This window comes from Colobus angolensis, unplaced genomic scaffold (genome assembly GCF_000951035.1).
Source record: "Colobus angolensis palliatus isolate OR3802 unplaced genomic scaffold, Cang.pa_1.0 Scaffold131, whole genome shotgun sequence".
NCBI classification, from domain to species: domain Eukaryota; kingdom Metazoa; phylum Chordata; class Mammalia; order Primates; family Cercopithecidae; genus Colobus; species Colobus angolensis.
This window is the reverse complement of record NW_012114364.1, coordinates 5,893,950-5,917,035: the sequence shown is the minus strand read 5'-3', so window position 1 is coordinate 5,917,035 and position 23,086 is coordinate 5,893,950. Positions and strand designations below refer to the sequence as shown.

General features: G+C 37.1%; 1 protein-coding gene across 2 annotated transcripts in view; it reads right to left on the bottom strand.

Moving 5' to 3' along the window:
• METTL25 (methyltransferase like 25) overlaps positions 1 to 23,086 on the bottom strand; it is a 115,525-nt gene that overhangs the window by 88,434 nt on the left and 4,005 nt on the right. The gene's annotated exons all lie outside the window — the stretch shown is intronic.

Below are 23,086 nucleotides of genomic sequence, written 5' to 3'. Positions count from 1 at the left end.
AGGGAGGAAGGGAGGGAGGAAGAAGGAAGGAAGGAAGGAAGGAAGGAAGGAAGGAAGGAAGGAAGGAAGGAAGGAAGGAAGGTAGGTAGGTTAAAATGTGAATAGTAGTGTATTAAATTTACAAACTGTCCTGGCTGGCCTATAACTGTGCATTTAAAGGTAGTCAGCCCGGGCAACACTGTTACTCCCTGTCCACACTGCATGAGGAACAATGGTAATATCCCCATTGGTATATAAATGTCCCTGCAAAACAGTTCCTGCATCATTTGGGTGATGCAGACTTGTGGCAGGGGGGCGGGGTGCATGTGCTCAATGCACTGTCAATATGAGTTCCAAAATGAATCAGGTTATACCCTGGTGAAAACAACTCATTTTCTTCCCATGGCCAGTTTTAAACCACACATTCTATAAGCTTAGTGTGTAACTGTCAGCAGTTTCCAAATACTCACTAATTTAGACTAGAATGATAAACTGTTGTGTTGTTTGCAAATATCTAGTGCCCTTCTCTGTAGAGGATCATGAACCTTATTGAACTCGGGTGTGGTTGTTATCTTGCCAAGGCGAACCAAACCATTTTCAGGCAGAAGTTTTAAGGGTGTCAGAAGATTCAGTACTCTTTTTTGTCTCAGCTCTGTAATCGAAGCATGTGTCAAAACGAAACATTCCTCAGTCTGAATCCTTGAGTGACTACAGCAAGGACAGCATTACTATCAAACTACAATGAACACAGAGCATATATAAAAATTAAATTTCATTGCTTTCATTAAGTGAGTTTTAAGCTTATTACTGCAGCACAGCTCTGCTTATTATGATGGATGCACACAGGCACACTGACAGATTAGCTCAATCTCATTGTTCTATGGCTATTTTTAAGGCAAGTTAATTTATCTAAAAGAGTTAAAAGACAGCCTTCCAATGTGTCTGTAGTGGTTCAAAGGAACTCATTAGACGGGAAAGTTCAACCAGGCCCATTCACTGAAAACTAATTTTGAATAATTCAAAAAAACACACATTTTAAAGGCTTATATGAAGTATGCAAAATGTTCACCTCATGAAACCATACTGCAATCTAGGGAAGAAGTTCAGTTCTAAAAAAAAAATCCACACTATAGGCTATGAAGTCTTCTCTAGCATAGCTAATCTTCTGTAGTTACTTATTAAATTATAAAAATATCCTTAAACACAAAAAATAGTGATGCTACCTGACAAAACTTAAAGCAAGATAAGTAAGATAAGTGATGAGGGTTTGTAGAATTCTAAAAAAAAGTACATATTAAGCTAGTATCTGTTAAGCTGATGGTGGTAATGTTTGCCAAATTCATTAATATGAATAAAATCAGCAGAGATATATACCTTCTATTTCTGAATCAACTAAACATAAATTAAAATTACTAGAGGAAATTAACTTAAGATATATATTGTGTATGATGTAAATTTCTGTGGATGTTTTATAAACTGAATTTACTAACTCAGCCAAAAGTAATAAAATCCACATCCAAATATTTAGCCATGATACAAAGTGGAAAACTCAGTCAACTATTAAGTGAAATTCTCAGGTTTAAGGGGAGTCTCAACATCCCCAGGTTCCAGGGCAGCAATTTCGTAGAGTGTGATAGAATAAGAGTATTAAATCTCCAAGTGCAGAGGGACCATTATAATAGTTAGCTATTGGACAATGTTGCCAAAAGAAAGAATTGTGATGTTTCTGTTGGAAATGTAAACGTTAAAATCAACTTAACTATCTTACCGAAAAAAACTTGAAAAAAATCCAATCTAACATGAATTAAATGCTGTTAATTTTCTTTAAGTACAGGTCTCAGCAATTTCAGAAATTTAAATACCTGAGTTACAATATTATCTTTACAACAATATTTTTTCTTTTAAAAAAAGGATAGTGTTCTAACTCATTCCAATAGTTTATGGTATTTAGGGCTAACCCTAGTTTACTCAGATAGTCTAGAACTCCATGAAAAAATATTTTTGAATTATGGAAATATAGCTGCTGTACTTTCTTTGTTTTCCAGTTATCCAGCCTGTAACTTCCATTACTTGCTGTTTTCAAAGATTCAGAGAGAGGGGGGGGGGGGGGGGGAGAGAGAGAGAGAGAGGTGTTTACGATCTAGTCTTGACTCCATCTCTGAAACAGTTATGTGAGAAAGTTATGGGACAATGGCAATACATACATATAGTCCTCACAGTTCTTCCCTAGGTACTTGTATAATCGCTTTGGATTTGGCAACTAGCAAAACAGAAATTCCAGTGTTGCTTAACTTATATTTAGCAAATTAATTACTACTTAGATTTTTTATGCAGGGAAAACTTTAAATTTGCTGCCTATCGCACCTGCATATTATGTGGCTTGATTGTTTGGCCTACATCGCCCTCTACTGGAAGTCCCTGTTCTGCTTTATATATGCTTTACTTACCACTTTTACTTACTCTTACTTTTTATGTACCCCATATCACTATTCCACAGAGGTTTCTGATAAGATAGGTTATAAGATGGGTTCTTAACAGATAGTCTAATTGGTCATGAGGGAAGAAGGGAAGGAAAGAGACAGGAGAGATTATTTTCTACAAATATGAGACCAGATTATATCTCAGTTTTTTTCAATTGTTTGTTTGTATACAAGAGACCAATGTACAAGGACAAAGATAGAAGAGTCATACATATACATCTTGGATTATAAAAAATCTCAAGGCAGAAAAATGTATAAAATTTTTAAAATAAAAATAAAGTAAAACAATCACTGAATGTATAATATTTATAATTAGTAAATAAAAATAAATGTCTGTTGTCCTACTTGAATGTTATACAGCACTTTAAGGAAAACAGAGTACTGTTAGGTCTTACAATAATTTATCCCTATTATTTTAACATTTACTGCATGTATACTATGTGCCAGGCCCTGTGCTAAGCACTTTACCTTTCATGTGACAGTTTTACAAGTGAGTTACATAATGCTCTTATCCTCATTAACAGAGGAAACAACGGAGACACAGGAAGGCTGTAATGTATCCAAGTTTGTACAGACACAAACTTGGTGGATGAATCCAAGGCAGTATGAATTAAGACCTTGGTCTTAATTCCCACATTCCATTAGCATGCCACATTTGTAAGTACAGTGGACAAACAAAGGAAATCGAGCAGGACAGCAGTAAAGAAAACATTGTCCCAGCTACTTGGGAGGCTGAGGCAGGAGAATCGCTTGAACCTGGGAGGCAGAGGTTGCAGTGAGCTGAGATTGCGCCACTGCACTCTAGTCTGGGTGACAGTACAAGACTCCGTCTCAAAAAGACAGAAAAGCATTAGGGAGACCTGACTCTCAGAATCAAGTCTGGCAAGCATTCCCTCTGGCAGACATCAATATACAGTGACATCCTAACATATTATATTTTATTAATTATTTAACTTTCTTCACTCCCCTCTACACCTCGCTCTCCACCAAAAGTAATTTTAAGGTTGTAAGAAATTAGCTGGGCATAGTGGCTCATGCCTATAATCCCAGCACTTTGGAAGGCCGAGACACGAGGATTGTCTGAGCTCAGGAGTTTGAGACGAGCCTGGGCAACACAGCAAGACCTCATCTCTACTAAAATTTTAAAAAATTAGCTGGGTAGAGTGTCACACACATGTACTCCCAGCTACTTGAGTTGAGGTTGGAGGATTGCTTGAGCCTGCAAAGTTGAAGTTGCAGTGAACCCTCATCATGCCATTGCACTCCAGCCTGGGCAACAGAGCAAGACCCTGCCTCAAAAAAACAAAAAGTTTTAAGAAACTAAAAAGTCATTTTTACATATAAAATAATAAGTCTCTGAAAAAGAAATATTTTTGTAAAATCTTATTATGATATCTATTTGCAGAAACAAAGTAACCCTATGCTTTATGCCCAGTTGCAGAGCAACAATACTTTACACACGGCATGAATGAATGCATGAATGACAGCAATCCCTCAGTACACTTACTATTGTAGCACCATCAACTATACAAGGAAAATAAATTCTCCTAAGACTCTATGGTAATAGCAATCACTGAGACTACTACAAGGACTTCAATAGCACCAGTGAATGTTTATAATCTCAGGATGAGAAAAAGGTGATTTAAAACATTTAGAATGTGACATAAAGCAAAATGAAATTATTTTTCATTTATAACAAATTTTTCATTTAGAAAGCAAAATGAAATTTGAGATTTTCTGTTATGGGGTTGAGGAAAAGTCACTATCATTATCACACAGCCTAGATCTGTCTTATAGCCCAGAATTTCAAGAAGAAATCAACAGTGTCCTCTTAATCATAATCTTCACAATGACATACAAGTATTTTGTATTCATTCCTGCATAAATGTCCTACAGATGTCTTCAATTCAAAAGTTTCAAAACTCAACTGAACACTTTTCTGCTCCTAAAAGCTTTCCCTGCTTCTATTTTCTAACTTGTTTAATAGCCTTATCACTCACCCAATGGCAAAGCTAAAAGCCTTTACATTATCTGAAATGCTTCTTGTGTCCTCAATCCACATGCTAAGCTACCCATCAACTCTGATGTAATGTCCTTCATTTGAAAACCCCCTCCCCCATCACTACTATATTTCAAACCTTGTTAATGCTCTCCACTACTACTTCAATAGCTTTATAGTTGATTTTTCTCCCTTATCAATAAAACTCCGATAGACAATGCTCAATAGGTTGAGTTGAATTGAACATGCTTTCTAGAATGGAAATTTACTTTCATTCAATGCAAATTTAAACATTTTAAGGCTTTGTCTTCCACAGCAGTTGACTTTTGACTTAAATCTTTGATAATTGTTTAATACAGCTTAACCAAAAACTAAAGTCTGTCTTACTGAACTTTGAAAATTAAATATGGGATGAGTTAAGTTTTATGAATGTTTTAAGTCTGTTCATAATCCTATAATCTACCAAGGGAAGAAAATAGAATATATACTATTGCTTTCAAAAGAAATAAATTTATATCATCCAATTATGTGCTAGAAAACATTTTGCCTAAGCTATTTCAGCTCACTTTATAGTTGCATATGAAGTGAAAAAATGTTATATAAACATGCAAACCATGCTCTTAGAAGGAATAAAATTAACAAGAAATTGACATGCATGTCCTTATTGTACCAATATTAACATCACATTGAATGTATAAAGTGCATTTAACCATTCCTAAAGCAGTTTCACACTTAACTACATTACTTATAAAAATGAAATTAAATGTAAAAATGGAAAAATGTAACCACACTATTTTAACTCTAACAGACTCTTTTCATAATTTAATTTGAGGGAAAACAAAACTATGCAAAGAAACAGACATTTAGAAATTAATTTGCTAAATAAAAAATAATTCAGGGTTACCTACTATGTATCAGGTAAAAACTAAACTTGAATAAAGCTACTTTGTTACAATTTATGATCGTCTATGGGACTTAGTGTTTTACTATTTATAGTGTGTGCAGACAACAAATGTTCATATGGATTGAAGGGGCTTCAGCAACTCCCAGTTAGAATTCTACTGGATGTCACATGGAATGAGCTTACTCAAGCCTTTGCACATGTTTTTACCTCTGTCTGAGACCACCTTCCCTCATGAATTTTCATGGCTCACTCTTACTTCTTTCAGGTGTTTGCTCAAATGCTACCATTTCGGTGAAAACTTCTCTGACAGTCTTGTTTAAAATTGCAATCCCACTGAACTCTCATCACCCTCTGATCCTTTCTTAATTTTTTTAAAGCACTTACCACCACCTGGTATAGCACGCAAGATCCAAGAGGACAAGAATTTTTATTCACTGCTGTATCCTCAGAACTTAGAATACTGTACAGCACATAGAAGGTATTCAATGAATGAATGAGGAAGAACTAGGGTTTGAATTCTGGTTCTCAGCATGTCTATTCCTGTGGCCATGAGCAATTTATTTACCTGCTCTAAGACTCAATTTCTTCAACTATAAAATGGGGAACAAAATCTATTTTAAAGGATTGTTTTATGTAATTCACACACAAAAACAAATACATATAAATACACGTATATACATGTACATTCATATACACATACAGAGTTATGTACTTAACTATATATATATAAATAAACTTTTAAGCTCAGGATACATGTGCAGGTTTGTTACATACGTAAACTTGTGTCATGGGGGTTTATTGCACAGATTACATACACCATGGAATACTATGCAACCATAAAAAATAACGAGATCATATCCTTTGCAGGGACATGGATGGAGCTGGAGGTCATTTTCCTTAGCAAACTAATGCAAGAACAGAAAAACAAATACCAAACGTTCTCACTCATAAGTGGGAAATAAATGATGACGACACCATGGAAACGTAGAGAACAATTAACTATATTTTAATATATATTCCTAACACACAGCCTAGAACATAAATAGGCAATCCTCAAACTATTAAGTCCAAATTAAGTTAATGAGTGTCTTAACACTTGGATCAATTTTCCAAATTTATTGGAATATAGAATTTTTAAAACCTCAAATATTTAAGGCCAGAACATCTTATAGGCTACTAGAGAAGAAATTGAGAGAAAGATCAATATGCACACTTAGCTTTTAAATGTGGGACCTGCTGGGAGAAAGGAGATTTGGGCTCTGGAACCTGAGTGCAAGATCTCCATCTGCAGAATGAAGGCATGACTGAGGATGGATGAACTGCACCTCGAGAACCAACATGGAGGTCCAATAGTTAACACTGAGTACTACACTCTAGGTAGGATGAAAGCAAGAATCACTCATTGTCTGCTAACCCACTGGTTAGCACTGGGAATCATGTCCCAGGATCAACTTTCAAGTGCAGAAGAGAGTTTTAGTATTAATGATACTTCTTACTAAATTTGATGTGAAATATGGTAGATACAATCTCAGCAATGCCTTAAATACCTGGAATAAAGTTTCAAGTTTGCTTCACCAGAATGTTTTAATTTCCCATAATCTCAAACTGTTTCAAAAAATAACAAAAAACAAGAGATACTAAATTCCCAGAAATCCAATAAATGTTAAACTTCATTTAAAATGAGCATTTAAGAATTAAATATGTATAAATATTTTCTGAATAATAATTCCAATTTGATACATCAAATATAATTTTGTTAGCAAAATACAAAATACATTCCAAATTGTAAAATGTTAAAAAGTAATGTAAAACATACTAAAAAAAATATTTATTTCAGTGCAGTAAATGCTCTAAATTGATATCAACCTCCGTTCTTCTCTTTTTATGACCAAAGATACATCATTTCTTACTTAGGTTATCATTTCTGAACACCACTGTAGTCTCCACTGCCCCACAGCACCTCAAAATATCACTACCTTAGTCACTGCCACTGCCACTGTCCATTTACAGAGAAGACCAATACTTCTCTTTATATCTTGATCTGGGCCTAGACTTTTGGGCTTCCAAAAATAATAAAGACTTGTAAATTTGTTTATTATTGTTGTTGTTTTTATCTTTTGAGAAAAGGTCTCACTCTGCCGCCCAGGCTAGAGTGTAGCAGTATGATCATAGGTCACTGCAGCCTCGATCTCTGGGGCTCAAGTGATCCTCTCACCTCAGCCCCCCAAGTAGCTGGGATAAGGGCATGCACCACTGTGCCCAGCTAATTTTTTAAATTTATTTTTTCTAGAGACAGGGTCTCACTATGTTACTTAGGCTGGTCTCAAACTCCTGGGCTCAAGCAATCTTCCCACCTCAGCCTTCCCAAATTCTGGGATTATAAGTGTGAGCTACTGTACCCGGCCAGTTTGTTTATTATTGAGACAAAGCACATGAAGGACTCTTTGTCTCAGGAAAACTGTAAATTTAAACATAACTAAATTACTAATAACGGACTTTGAGGGAGTAGAATTAAGTCATACCCCTCTCTTAATACTGTGGTTTTCTTTCCCATTGTGCATTTCATTAATTTGAGTTCAGTTTCATCTTCTATTCTTATTCCAATCTCCATTTCAACATTAATGCAAAATAGATGTGCTTATTCTACTCTCAACTGAATTAAATTATAATCATTTGCCAAGTAAAAGGAATAAGCAAAAGGTCTTTGCAGTAAATACATACTTTTTTTCTATCTAGCTCCTACCCTATCTCCACCATCTTGTTCTTTACTACTTCCTTAGTTTTTGTAATGATGTGTATAGTTCATAAAAGTTAGGTAAATTTTATTCTTCAAAGGCCATTATTCAAAATAATTACTGTACAGAAAATAAACAAGTAAAATACCCAACCTAAATGTTAAATTTAAATTCCCCATTTGATTGCAATCATTATGTAAAAGGGAAGAATTAAGCTTCAGTGACTGTCATTGGTATCAGCCTAGAGACACTGGCCTGATACTCTGTGATTGAACCTGAAATGCAGTTTTTACTCAGAGGAGAAAGAACAGTTTTCAGCACTTGATAAAAATTAGTTAAATAAATGTTTGAAAATGGAATATTTCTTAACAAGAAATCAGAAGTTATAAGAAAAAAAAATAAAGAGGGAGCACAAGTGTTGGTCTAAATCAAGAGGAATTCAAACAATTTGTAATATGAATAATGTTTTCAACCAGCAGTTCTTATCCTGATGTCTAAGAGTTTACGAGGGCTACGACTATGATTCACCTAAAGCTGTATGTAAAGTTTTGCGAATATTTGTGCACACTTAAGCCTTTTTATGAGGCAGAGGTTCTATAGCATTCATTTAAATTAGCTATTAAATGGGATTTGTGACCTAAGATATTAACATTGCTATCTTTCACAGTTTCCTTACCTTTCATGTTACCTAACGTTAAATTACGATAAACAATCAATTAACTGTTTTTCCTCTTGATTCTGGACGTTATTTTAAATATTCAAAGCAGAAAAACTAAGTAGTTTTTCACTTCCTAAACAATCAGGGATTATTCTTTTTTCACTGGTAGACTAAATTTCATATTTCTAAAATTAGTCTAACTTTAAAAAACTAAACATTATTCTCCAGTATTTTCATTCTTAAACAGATCCTCTTTTATTCTTCACAATTTTAATTACTAAGCTAAGTTTTTTAGATAACACCCAGCTAACAAAAAACTAGAAATAATTTAAGATGCCAAACATACAGGTCAGCGTATTCCATTTGACAAAATATGTTAATAACAATAAATGGCTATAATAAATTTGCATGATCCAGGTTTAAATCTATAATAACGGCAAGTTTACTGTCTTTTTGCATAATCCTAGAGATATGCCAGGTGATGCATGCAACCACTTGATCCAGAGAAGAATCAGCCACATGAGATATTTACTTTTTTGACTAAATTTTTTTTTAATTCATATACTAGATGAACAGGAAAAAAGACTGAAAACAAATAAAAGTAGAAATAAATTACAATATTTTCTCTTTCTTTTTTTTTTTTCTTTTTTTCTTTTTTGAGAAAGAGTCTTGCTCTTGTCGCCCAGGCTGCAGTGCAACGGCATGATCTCGGTTCAGTGCAACCTCTTCTCGCAGATTCAAGAGATTCTCCTGCCTCAGCCTCTCAAGTAGCTGGGATTACAGGTGCCAGTCACCACACCCAGCTAATTTTTGTATTTTTAGTAGAGATAGGGTTTCGCCACACTGGGCAGGCTGATCTCAAACTCCTGATCTCATGATCTGCCCACCTCGGCCTCACAAAGTGCTGGGATACAGGCGTGAGCCACAGCGCTCGGCCAATAAATTATAATATTAAAGTTTGCAAAGAAGATTAAAAATGACTCTCCCCCTCCAAAAGGTAATTATTCAAAGATAATTTGACAATAAAATTATGCTTCCACATTTGTCTTTTGTAGGAAATATTATAAAGTATTAAGCAGTATTAAAGGTTTATAAATGAAAGTGTTCCAGGTTCACTGTGTTTGGATAATGCTTTTATAGTCAATAGATACAAAGATAGTAAACTCAGATAAATTTTGAGAAATAACTGTTGTCAAAGATAGAGCCATTTGTGCTGAAACTTTGAATAAACTGTAAAAATATTGTTATGATTTAAATTAAAAATAATTGTCAGAGAAGATTACTTCAGTTCCCAATAAAATGGCATTCAAATTTTTAAGAAACACATGGAGAAGAATAAAATTACAAATGAAGAACAGCTTGACTTGCAGAAGCAGGGGGACTAGAATTTCTTGCAGAGAAGTATCAAAACTAACTCAGGAAAGCAATACAATGATTGAGAGATGTACATGTTTTTAATTTAGAAGATAAAAAATGTTGAAAAGGGGATGAACGTATGAGTTTAAAAACTTTTAGTTTATGAATTGAAAAACTTATCCAGACAATGAAATCAACTAGTTTTCGATAAACATACTATCACATAGTTGGAAATTCAATAATTTAAAAAATATAAAGATTGAAAACCATTTCTTCGGCAATGCTCAGAGCATGGACTTTCACATATTACTTAATATAGAAAAAGTATAATTCTCAGGCCACATTAAATGGGAAGAAACTAGAATAAAATTCTACTTAGAAAGGTATAATCCATTCATCTTCCATTTTGTTTTGTACTACAATTATTGATATCTGTTATCTTCCTTATTGAGACGTACATTTTTGAAGGCAGAGATTATACCTGTTGTATTGGTCACAACTACAATGTTATACTGATAAAATGCTAAGTAATTTTTGCAAACCTAAATTGGGATATAAGGGTAACAAGGCATTCTGAGGTCATAAGGGATAAATTACACTGATCTATTCTTAATTCCATTAATGACCACAGTATTGACGAATACTGATACTATAAAGGTCATAAAAGAGATGCTCAAAGGTTGCCTATTCCTTCTTCTCAAACATCAGTAGGTTTAAATTCATTTCAATCACTTTTGGACCTCACTAATTCAGCCTACTGCCCAGAGTAGTGATAGTTTACACTTGAAATATCTCAATCATTTCTAAAAACCGAAGGAAGTAGGTGAGGGATTGGGAGGCACTGAATGGGACTTCTTAAATATCTCTACATGGAAGACCTCAAACACAACTGTTTCAACCCTTTCTTCCTATAACAAAATACTTGAGACTGGGTAATTTATAAAGAATATATATATATTTTTTTCTCACAATTCTAGAGGCTGGGAAGTCCAAGATCAAACCAATTGCCAGCATAGTTGGTGTATAGTGAGGTTTGCTCTCTGCTTCCAGGATGGTGCCCCTTGCTACATCTTCACATGCAGCAGGGGTGGTCAGCTTCCTTGTACCACTTTTATATGGGCACTAATCTCATTCATGAGGGCTCCACCCTCATGACTGAACCACCTACTAAAGGTCCTACTTCTTAATACCATCATACTGGCAATTAATATTTAGCATATGAATTTGGAGGAGCACATTCAGACCACAGCAACATATATCTAAAATGCAATACATTATTTTCCCAGCTTCCTCTGCTGATTCTCCTAATTTTGCTAGTGGTACCATTCATTCATTATTATTCTGTAAGTTCACAATCAAAATCTTGGAATTAGCTTTGATTCTTCCTTTTCTCTAAATTTTATATAAATCAGTCACGAAGAACTACCAACTTTCTCTGTATAGCATCTTTCAAAACTATCACTTCCTTTCTATTCTACTGCCCTCACTTTGTCTCAGCACACATCCTTCATCTCTAGACTACTACTATTGTCCCCATGGAAAGATGATTTCAAACAGTTTAACAGCCTAGCCTCCAAAACTTATCTGCAAAATTTTTCTCTGACCTTACTTTTAGCTACTTAAAAATATATTAATACTTTGCTCCATGTTCTATAACTGTCCTGAAATATGTTTTATAATTTTCTAGCTTCACTCTTTTGCTTACTCTGATCTATACACTTGGAATGCCCACCTACTCTCAACGTAACCATATTAAATTCAACAAACTAAGAGGTGAAGCCAGCTGGGCTTCTGGGTCAGGTGGGGACTTGGAGAACTTTCCTGTCTAGCTAGAGGATTGTAAATGCACCAATCGGCACTCTGTAAAAACACACCAATCAGCACTCCATGTCTAGCTAAAGGAATGTAAACGAACCAATCAGCATCATGTAAAAATGCACCAATCAGCACTCTGTGTCTAGCTAAAGGATTATAAACGCACCCATCAGCACTCTGTAAAATGGACCAATCAGTGCTCTGTAAAATGGAAGAATCAGCAGGACATGGATGGGGCCAAATAATGAATAAAAGCTGGCCACCCCAGCCAGCAGTGGCAACTTGCTTGGGTCCCCTTCCACACTGTGGAAGCTTTGTTCTTTCACTCTTCACAATAAATCCTGATGCTGCTCACTCTTTGGGTCCGCACCACCTTCAAGAGCTGTAACACTCGCCATGAAGGTCCACAGCTTCATTCTTAAAGTCAGCAAGACCACAAACCCACCAGAAAGAATAAACTCTGGACACATCTGAAGGAACAAACTCCAGACACAACATCTGTAACACTCACCACAAAGGTCCAAGGCTTCATTCTTGAAGTCAGTGAGACCAAGAACCCACTGGGAGGAACAAACAATTCTGGACACATTTTGGCACGAAGGGACTATCATCAAGCGGTGAGTACCATCGGACACCTTTTGCTTGCTATTCTGTCTTATTTTTCCTTAGAATTTGGGGGCTAAATACTGGGCACCTGTTGGCCAGTTAAAAGAGACTAGCGTGAGTGACTGCTGGACTAAAGACACGGTGGTCAGGCTTTCTGGTAAAGGAATCTCTAACAACCCCCAACGGTTTGGAGTTGGGAGTACCAGTTTGCCTGGAACCAGGTTCCACTTTTCCTGTACTCCTGGGCTGAGCCAAGGATTGACAAAGAGGAAAGCCATTCAGCTCCAGGATCCCGACAACAATTTGGTTGACCCTGCAGCCATGAGCAGAACTCTCAAAGTTATGACGCCCAAGGAGACTCACTCATCTCTTCTAGCTATCCTGACTCTTGCCTCCTGGGTCCTAATGCCTGTCAGGCAAACTTCCTCTCGCCTCTCTTCTCCAAGGATAGTCCCGCTTCTAAAAACCACTCCCTATCTCTAGTGCTTTTCTAGTTTCTCCCATAAGAATGATTTCTAGTATAAACTCCAGGACTCTATTTCCTTCTTTGGGCATCTGGGCTCACCATTCAGAAAGACATAATTTTTGCCCAAAGCCTCTTCATAGCGGGGACTATCTGGAATTTTACGATCCCTCCTCAGACAAGCAGGCCTAACAAAAGCCATTCCTGAAGCTAGGATATGGGAAGCTTCAAAAATGATATCCTTCCTATTCAAGTGAGGACAAAACGTGTCACTCTTCCAACCCTGGAGATCCCTTCCTTCCCTCAGGGTATGGCCCTCTACTTCGTTTTTGGGGTATAACATCTTTGTAGGCCAGTGGTAAGGTCCCAATACTAACAGGAGAATGCTTAGAACCCTAACAGGTTTTTGAGAATGTCTCGGTAAGGGTCACTAAATCCGATTTTTCTCAGTCTTCTTTGTGTTCTAGGAGGACAAGCAAGGGTGCAGGTTTTCGATAATGCATTGGTAAGGGCCACTAAATCTGACCTTCCTCGGTCCTCCTTGTGGTCTAAGAGGGAAACTAGTGTTTCTGCTGCTGCGTCGATGAGCGCAACTATTCCGATCAGCAGTGTCCAGGGACTGTTGCAGGTTCTTGGGCAAGAGGTATTTCTGCTGCTGCATCAGTGAGTGCAACTATTCCGATCAGCAGGGTCCAGGGACCCTTTTGGGTTCTTGGGTGGGGGAGAAACAAACAAACCAAAATTGCAAGCGGTTTTGTCTTTCAAATGGCAAACACTCAGGCACCAACAGGCTCACCTTTGAAATGCATCCTAAGCCGTCTGGACCAATTTGACTCACAAACTCTGAAAAAGAAGTGTCTCGTTTTTTTTCTGCACTATGGCCTGGCCCCAATATTCTCTCTCTGGGAAAAATGGCTATTTGAGGGAAGTATAAATTGCAACACTATCCTGCAGCTTGACCTTTTCTGTAAAAGAGAAGGCAAATGGAGTGAAATACCTTATGTCCAATCTCTCTTTTCATTGAAGGAGAATACACAACTATGCAAAGCTTGCAATTTACATCCCACAGGAGAACCTCTCAGCTTACCCCCATAACCTAGCCTCCCTATAGCTCCCGTTCCTATTAATGATAAGCCTCCTCTAATCTCTCCCCCCCCCCCCCGCCCAGAAGGAAACAAGCAAAGAACTCTCCAAAGGACCACAAAAACCTCCCAGGCTATGGGTTATGACACCTTCAAGCTGTAGGGGAAGGAGAATTTGGCCCAACCCAGGTACATGTCCCCTTCTCCCTCTCTGATTTAAAGCAGATCAAGGCAGACCTGGGGAAGCTTTCAGATTATCCTGTTAGGTATATAGATGTCTTACATGGTCTAAGGCAAACCTTCAATCTCACTTGGAGAGACGTCATGCTATTGTTAGATCAAACCCTGGCCTTTAATGAAAAGAATGCAGCTTTAGCTGCAGCCTGAGAGTTTGAAAATACCTAGTATTTTAGTCAAGCAAATGATAGAATGACAGCTGATGAAAGTGACAAATTTCCTACTGGTCAGCAAGCTGTCGCCAGTATGGATCCTCACTGGAATTCATGGGAAATGGAGTCGTAAACATCTGCTGACCTGTGTTCTAGAAGGACTAAGGAGAATTAGGAAAAAGCTCATGAATTATTCAATGATTTCCACCATAACTCAGAGAAAGGAAGAAAACCCTTCTGCCTTCCTCGAGTGGCTACAGAAGGCCTTAAGAAAATATATTCCCCTGTCACCTGACTCACTCAAGGGTCAATTGATCTTAAAAGATAAGTTTATTACGCAATCAGCCACAGATATCAGGAGAAAGCTCCAAAAGCGAGCCCTGGGCCCTGAACAAAATCTAGAGGCATTATTAAACCTGGCAATCTCGGTGTTCTATAACAGGGACCAAGAGGAATAGGCTGAAAAGGAAAAGCAAGATCAGACAAAGGCCATAGCCTTAGTCACGGCCCTCAGACAAACAAACCTCGGTGGTTCAGGGAGGACAGAAAATGGAGCAGGCCAATCACCCGGTACGGCTTGTTATCATTGTGGTTTACAAGGACACTTTAAAAAAAGATTGCCCAATGAGAATCAAGCCGCCCCCTCGTCCATGTCCACTATGCCAAGGCAATCACTGGAAAGCGCACTGCCCAAGAGGGCAAAGATTCTCTGGGCCAGAAGTCCCCAACCAGATGATCTAACAGAGCTGAGGGTGCGCAGGGCAAGCACCAGCTCATGTCATCACCCTCACTGAGTCTTGGGTTCATTTAACCATTGAAGGCCAGGAAATTGACTTCCTCCTGGACACTGGCGCAGCCTTCTCAGTGTTAATCTCCTGTCCCAGATGACTGTCCTCAAGGTCCATTACCATCTGAGGAATCCTGGGACAGCCTGTAACCAGGTATTTCTCCCACCTCCTCAGTTGTAATTGGGAGACTTTGCTACAGAAGGTAAGTATGCTTATCTAATCCTACCTGCCCATGTTGCAATATGGAAAGAAAGGGAGTTCCTAACCTCTTGGGAACCCCCATTAAATACCACAAGGAAATCATGATATTATTGCATACAGTGTAAAAACCCAAGGAGATGGCAGTCTTATACCACTGAAGTCATCAAAAAGGGGAAGGAGAGGGCAGAACAGCAGCATAAGCTGCTGGCAGAGGCAGGGAAAGACCAGCAAAAAGGAAAGAGAGAAAAAGACAGAAAGTCAGAGAGAGAGAGGAAGAGACAGAGACAAAGAGGGAGTCAGGGAGAGAAAGAGATAGAAGTAGTAAAGAAAAAACACTATACACCCTATTGCTTTAAAAGTCAGGGTGCATTTAAAACCTATAATTGATAATTGAAGGTCTTCTCTTTACAATCCCAAATAGACTCTTTGGTAGCAGTGACTCTCCAGAACTGCCGAGGCCTAGACCTCCTCACTGCTGAGAAAGGAGGATTCTGCACCTTCTTAGGGGAAGAGTACTGTTTTTACACTAACCAATCAGGGATGGTATGAGATGCTGCCCAGCGTTTACAGGAAAAGGCTTCCAAAATCAGACACCATCTTTCAAACTCTGACACCAATCTCTGGAGTTGGGCGACATGGCTTCTCCCCTTTCTAGGTCCCGTGGCAGCCATCTTTCTATTACTCGCCTTCGTGCCCTGCATTTTAAACTCCTTTTAAAATCTGTTTCCTCTAGGATCGAGGCCATCAAGCTACAGATGGTCTTACAAATGGAACGCCAAAGGAGCTCAACTAACAACTTCTACTGAGGACCCCTGGACTGACCCACTGGCCCTTTCACTGGCCTAAAGAGTTCCCTCTGGAGGACACTACAACTGCAGGGCCCCTTCTTTGCTCCTATCCAGCAGGAAGTAGCTAGAGTAGTCATCACCCAATTCCCAACAGCAGTTGGGGTGTCCTGTTTAGAGGGGGGATTGGGAGGTGAAGCCAGCTGGGCTTCTGGGTCAGGTGGGGACTTGGAGAACTATTCTGTCTAGCTAGAGGATTATAAATGCATCAATCAGCACTCTGTGTCTGGCTAAAGGATTGTAAATTCACCCATTGGCAATCTGCAAAAATGCCCCAATCAGCACTCTGTCTCTAGCTAAAGGATTGTAAATGCACCAATCAGCACTCTGTAAAATGGACCAATCAGCAGGACGTGGACGGGCCAAATAAGGAAATAAAAGCTGGCCACCCCAGCCAGCAGCGGCAACCCATTCAGGTGCCCTTCCATGCTGTGGAAGCTTTGTTCCTTCGCTCTTCACAATAAATCTTGATGCTGCTCACTCCTTGGGTCCGCACCACCTTTAAGAGTTGTAACACTCGCTGCGAAGGTCCGCAGCTTCATTTTTGAAGTCAGCAAGACCAAGAACCCACTGGGAGGAACAAACAATTCCAGACACAAAACACTGAATTTGGGCCACTATGTGTCACTTACTATGTCCTACACACCAGGACACACTGGAGAGTTAAAGAAAACTGGAGAGTTAAAGAAAAATCACCATAACACAGTGAACTAAGTGTTCTAATGAAGATATGAATAAAATAATGTACAATGAGTAGTTTCATTACTAATTTAGTGTAATCTGACCTGGGCTTTGAAAGAAGATGTGAAATAAATGAAAATTTATTATATAGATGGGAGTAGGAAAGCTCTTAAGCAAACAGGATAGCATGAACAAAATTAGAGAAAAAATGCATGGTACATTCAGAGAACAATGCAGCTAAAGTATACAGTTTAAGGACAGAGGGAAAATTCCAAGAGAAGTATTGGTAATACTAAACCATTTCCTCATACCTCCTCCCTCCTGCTTTGGCTGAAGATATATCTTAAAAATTAAGAACATCAAATTATTTCAGCCATCTTCAAAATCAAAGTTAATTTTGGGGGCCAGATCATGTAGGAAGTTGAATCACTTATTATCTAGGTGACCCATTAATAACTGGTTATATAGACTTCTTCATTTCAAGATCCAGATTGACCCAGTCCTTCAACATGACCATGGTGTTAATAACAGGGACTAATAATGTCTGAAGATAAAATATTTAAATCATTTTATTTCCCTAGGATTTCAGAACTGGAAGAAACCCTAGGTATCTTTTACTCAATTGACTTACAACTATTTTTAGTTATCAGTCTCATTTGAGAAGGTGAAACAAATTCCTGAATTCATTTTCAGGGGGTACGAGGGAACTGATTGGAGCCTGCAACCCAAGAGCTGAACCTATGGTACTTTTGGGGGCCAGATGATTATTTCTATTCATGAAGCTAGCTAGAGGAAACGGATATACCCCCCAAAAGGAAGCTGGCTGCCACAGAGAGATATGCAACAAAATGGCCAGATCTAAATTTTTCCACAGAAGCTACAATTCCAGGGCTGTGTGTCTGTGTATATGTATGTGTGTGTGTTAAATCTGAAATCTGTCAATCTTGAAATGTAGACTAAAAAAAAAAAACAAAATGTAGGCACGATATTGGTTAAATGAGATGTGTTTCTAAGCTACACGAGTCAGGCAGTGGCTATTTTTCTGCCTCTGCCATAGGTGAACAACCTATGCAGTTACTTCTTGGATGAGAAAACTGAGCCCTACAGTTATATGTCCTGTGCGAGATAACACAGTTAATCAGAGTTAGAGATGGATTAGAATCAGGTCTTCTGACTCTGCATCTAATCTGCCTCCATCTGGGGGAATCAGAGTAGGAAGAAGGTGGCTATTGTTTATTAGATGACTACTCATTTGTATGCTACATTTTAACATATATCTCATTTACTTTTATGGAGACCTTTCAGACAAGAATTAGGATTCCCAGTTTTCAAAAGAGGAAATTGAGCTGCAAAAGCTTAACTAAATTGCACAAGATTATGCAGCACTAAAGTATCAGAGCCAGGATTCAAAACTATGTGTGACTGACACTAAAATCCATATTCTTTCCATCCTGTCTCCGATTTGTTTATATTAGTAGCCAAGTTTTAGCTGAAGAGCAGACACAAGATAAGGCCAAAGGTGAAGAACTTTATTGTGTAGGTAATGAAGACCTACTGATGGGTTTTGAGTAGAAGAATGACAAGATCAGAACTATGATTTTGGACAATAAATCTGAAAGTCACTGAGTGGCAACACAAATGAAATATAGTCTAAAGGCAAGGACAACAGGTTGGAAGTCATTACAAAAATTCTGTTGCAAGATTTAAAAAGGAGAAGTGACACTGAACTATTTTCTATGGGAATGAAAAATAGCAAATGCAAGAGTAAAGGATGAGGAGGAATTGGTGGATTATGAACTTAGGTAACAGGAAGAATAATAATGTTATTTATAGAAGGAATGCTTAAACCACTGAGGTGATGAATAAATACAGACTCCAGAAGACATGAAATCATGTAGGCAAGTTTTTTAAAACCAAAGAAAGAATTTAAATTATGAGAAATGATGATAACAGGTAACCATAACTATAAGCTTACAAGGAAAGTTTAATGATTTGATATAAAATTTTAAAAATCTAAACTAACAGAGGCAACCAAATATATGATGATTGGCTAAACATAGGAAAACAGTATAAGTAGAATGAGGAAAAATGCAACAGATGAAAGGAATCTCCACGAACTCTGTTTTACTGAACTTCTAATAATTGAAAGACATGGGAAAAAGGGGAAGTAGTGGAGGAGATACCATTAAAATTACAATATAAATTTAAGTTCTAGTTTTATCTAAAAGGAAAATCTGAAAACACTTTCTACACATCAAAGAGACAAAAAGAAAAACTGTCCTTGGTTCTCGAAGATTTGTTTGCATTGCAGCTCTCTTTTATTTATGATTACGAAGTTCCCCAGGAATGGGGCTGGCGCTGGCCACTACCTTGTTATAACGTAATATTATTTTTACACTTGAAATCTAAAATGACTCACAAAAACTGAAAAGGAGAAAACAGAATTCAGAAAAATACATAAGGAAAGTGAATGAATAAAAGTTACATACAGCAGAGTAAAACAGAACATAGTAATTATTTCTCCATTGTGCTCTCACTTTCTGTTTCCAACAATATGCTTTGTGCCTTAATGTGTTTCAAATTAAATATGAGTGCAATTTCAATGCATTCGAATTACTACCACCAACAACACTAAAAACTACTTAGGATGGCCAAGGAAAAATTTAACCTATTAAGATGAAAAAAAAAAAAAAGACAAGCTTGATAAAAGAATAATCTATCATGGACATACACTTTCTGTGTTGTTCAATTAAAGTGGTAGTAAAATAATTATACCAGATGATCACCAAAAGGAACTGATTCTATAGACATTTACTCAGCACCCAATCATCACAGGGTCATTTGAGTAATAATATGAAACAGGAGAAGCAGCATATGGCCTCAACAAGCTGAAAGAAAAGTCAAGAGAAAGTCCCTGGAGGCTCAGTGCCTTAGAGGATCCCCGTGTTTTGGCAGGCACAGAAACTGGAATTCCTGAGAGCTCATTAGACTTTTCACAGCTAATTATAAACAACATTATAAGATATTGACTTTGAAATACAAATTTATTAATTTCCATTGAGAAATATACCTATAACAATAATTTGTAACACTCATTTGTTAGGACAGTCTCCTAATTTTAGAATTACAAGGAGAACAAATGAGGCCAGATATTCTTAAAATTTTCAGCAAGCTAAGTAAGCTGCTTAAGCTGCTTCTGTTGTATTGATCTAGATTCTGTTTCATAAAATATTTTGCCTATCCTGACTTAGACTATCTCTCCCCTCTTGCTTTTCAGAAGAATTTTCTAGATTCCATTAAACAATTAATTTCTGAAGATCAATGATGATTCTGCTGAGAATGTTACAGATTTATACATGCAGTCATTACTTCCTAAGGACACAGTCTGGTTTCCTTGAAGGAGTTATAACAAAATCTTAATCTCCAAAATAAGATATAGGTCATATTTATCCTATATCAGCAAAATATGTAGAAGCTATCTCTACTGGCTTTTTTGCTGCAGATGGTTAATCTCATCTGCATTATATACTAACTTTTAGACATTTTAACGTGAAGTGTCACTTGTTCTGATTTTATCTCCAAATTCCCAGGGTATTTTATTGTAATCTGTAATGTACTGAATATACTGAATAAAGTAGTATATTTCCAAATAGGGAAAGAACAGTTATTGATTTGTGTCTCTTCAAATAAATTTAAAAATCTATTAGTTGGATCATATAACTAATATTTATCATACACAATGATAATAAATATAACTTAGGGATGAACTAGAAATAATACATGTTTATTTGAGTACTAGACATGTGCAAGGAGTGCCTTCAATAAGACTCTTTATTAGATCTATGTTCAACTTCATTCTTTCTTCAAGAATTATTTAAACATGATGTTGTACATAATAAACATACATAATTTTTGTCAATTTAAATAATTTTAATGTAAGAATCATTTAATTTACTCAACTATAAACAGAAACTTTATGATGCTGAAAATAGTGAAAAAGACAAACATGGTACATTTGTTTTTTGATAGTTTACAATTTAGTTGCAGATACAGACAAGTCAACAGACAATAACAATAGTACGTTATTTGTTAATATGGCAAAAAATATATTTGTTTAGAACATAAACTTCCAGGAGCTCTTGACAATTTATTTCTTAAAGACCTAATTATACCATCACTAGCAATCATCATCATCACAATCATCATAACCATTTATTAGCCACAATTTATTAAACCCATGCTATATTCTCAGTTCTATGCTAGGTGCTATGTACACATCATCTTTAATCTTTGCTGCCCTACAAGGTAGGTAATATTATCCCCACTTTTAAAAAAGGGAAGAAAAAAAAACCCAGATGTAACAGACAGATGTCAGCTCATAGCTGACTTTGAACTAACATGTAGGCCACAGTCTTTCCTACTAAACATGGACAATTTCTCAGTACACCAACATCAGACAAGATTTGTGACCATGTCAACTTCATAATCATGTCTGAGTGCAGACAAAAGCAGAATGTCATACAAACACAAAAGCTTCCACAAAAGCAGCCCCATAGGAAAAGTTCACATGGTATGAAACTGAGACCTCATGCCAACAGCCTGCACCAATTCGCCACCTCTGCGAATGAGATATTATGGCTACCTATGCAAATAAAATATTATGGCCACCTATGTGAATGAGATAATCATAGAGACAAATATTTCAGCCTCGATCAAGCCTTCAGCAATTATAGCCCCAGCCAGCATCTTGACTGTGACCTCATAAGATCCCAAACCAGATCCACCCAGTTAATCTGCTCCTGAATTCCTGGCCCACAGAAACTGATGAGATAGTATGTGTTTAAGCCACTTGTTATGCATCAATAGATAATATATAACATTAATACAATTGTGTGTCAGTGAGTGTGTATGTTTTAATTTCTAAGGGGCATAAAGTAGGTACTATAATTAAATATTCCTTAATACCATAGTTTCCTTGAATTATTCCACTGGATTTTCTTTGAGCTCTTTGAACTTATTTATAACAGCCACTGAAATCCAACATCTTAGCCCAATTAGGATCAGCACTTATTGACTTACTCTTTTTTTGCTAAATATGGGTCACACTATCCTTATTTCTTTCATCACAGGTACTAAAATCCAGCATTAGGGCTTACTTGGAATCAGTTTCCTAAGTTAGAGTCACACTTTCCTTTTTTTTTTTTTTTTTAATAGCACATTTAGTCTTTTTTTTTTAGTTAGAAAGTGGAATGGCAGATAATTTATTGTAGTAAATCTATTTTGTTTTCCTAAAGATTTGTGGTTGTTGTTGTTCTATTAATAGTGGGAAGTCAACTTGCTTTGACTCAAACTGTGAAAACTATCCCCCTTCAGAGTGCAGCAGCTGATGTCTCTGCTAAGTTGCTTTTTATTTACCCACTGTCTGGTGGTATACCTGAGCCTGCAGAGTTTAGCAGTCAGATAAAGATTTGGGTAGATTGTCTAGTCAGATTTTGAGGCTCACTCTTTCTGTGGTTTCTCTGTTTACAATCTGAAGACTCCCTAGTCTAAATTTCCAGTTACTCTGCCAAACTTGAATTTTGCCTTTTCATACAAGAATTCAATAAGGCTTCTGATATTTACCACCCAAGTTGTGTGTACTTTAGGGAATACACTCTGTTGAACGTGCAGCAAACTTGCAAATCTCTAGCCATGGGAAGCTCTGCTTCTCAAAAGTTTTTTGCCAGTGTTTCTCTTAGGATCTCTAGGTCTCCCAGACATGTGTAAATAAGAGACCATTCAGGGATTCAGGCAGAGTTCATACTCAGATCTTAGATCTCAGACCTTTTGTATCTCTCCTGTTTCCAGAATGTACCTCTTAAATCCGCACCTGCTCTGATTTCTGAATTTTGCCATCACCACCTTGACCTGGTAAGGATGTGGTATTCCACTGTTAGATCTACAGGGGCTAGGAGCATCCCTAGTGAGAAAGCCATAAACTCTGACTTCCTACCCAGTCAGTAACAGTCTTTCAATAGTAACCTCTTCTTATAGTTCTGCCTTTGGTCATTTCCCAGAATCTTACAGTTGTTTTTAATAATCTGGCCAGTTTTCCTCATTGTTATT